This window comes from Sinocyclocheilus rhinocerous, unplaced genomic scaffold, assembly GCF_001515625.1.
Source record: "Sinocyclocheilus rhinocerous isolate Xijiao unplaced genomic scaffold, SAMN03320098_v1.1 scaffold3859, whole genome shotgun sequence".
NCBI lineage: Eukaryota > Metazoa > Chordata > Actinopteri > Cypriniformes > Cyprinidae > Sinocyclocheilus > Sinocyclocheilus rhinocerous.
In genome coordinates this window covers 2063-3335 of record NW_015647971.1, presented here as the reverse complement: position 1 = coordinate 3335, position 1273 = coordinate 2063, and positions in this window count along the sequence as shown.

The window sequence follows — 1273 nt, the reverse complement described above, 5'->3', positions numbered from 1 at the left end:
ATCGTGACGTAGGTATGTGGGGGCGTGTTAGAACGAGCCGTTTTAGGTAGGCGTGGTTGAATCTTAACTTTTATAAAGAATATCTCTTTGGATTTGAGACTTTAGTCTTTGCAACTTTACAGATCTTCTTTATGCACCAAGAGCTTGTAACACTCCAAAGAGAAAGGAATAATTTAAATCGCATCATATGACCCCTTTAAATGGTGGGCTAGATTTGGACTGTTGCAGTTAGCAGATAATCTAAGAAAAACACTGTAGTTAAAATAATATTTACAGAAGCAAATTTAGTACTTATGAACTTACTTGCATTTATTTAGAATGAATTCAAGCAGCATAGTAAATGTCAAGACTGTGAGCCTTATGTTTTATTGTATGCTACACAGTACTACAACGTATTTTAGATTTTTTTAGATTGTCCTTTTTAACAGGTAACAGATAACTACTCTCTCACAATTTTTTTTTTCTTCTTTTTTTTAAATAAATTTTTCCCATCATTTTAGTCTAAATGTATGTTGTATTATTTCATCCCCAACTAAAATAAGAAATTAATAAATAAAACATGGCTACAATTTAGCTAGAACTATGTAACTAAAAAGAAGGGATGGTTATGCATTAATAACGTCCTCATGTTTAAACTCACAAGTTCTCTCAGAATCAACAAAGTGCGCACACTCTGTAAATTAGAGATTCGTTGTGCAGTGTAGTCAACTTAATGGACCGTTCTTTCTGTATATAGTCTATTGATAATTTAAATAAAACCTTTGTTTTTCATGCAGCTGCATTGAAATGCAGGACTAAATTAAAAGGCTAAATTATTGACTGTTTCATTAGTCACTAAAAAATTTTGACATGATTGACAGTGATAACCATAGCAATTAAAAATGGATGAAAAACATCAAATTTTATCATAGATCTAGATTTAGATCATCATAGATTAAACAAATCAGTGTTGGCTGAATGTGTTTAGTATAGCTTTAAATAGCCTCTAAATATCACTCAGGGAATACAAACACAAATGTATGTGCAAACCTGCAATAATAAATAAGTTTAACTATCCCCAGACCAATCCACTCAGCCCTGCGATTTGACAAATTATTTGACAAATTATTAAATGTTTTATTTGTGTCATTAATGTGGTCACAAAGTGACAAAGTTTCATATGTGACAGGGTTGTATTTACCACCTTGCAGTGGCTGTACACACAGCGGTAATAGGCATTTTGGATGACTACCTACTGTATTTGCATGACTGTCTAACATTTACAGATGGTGAA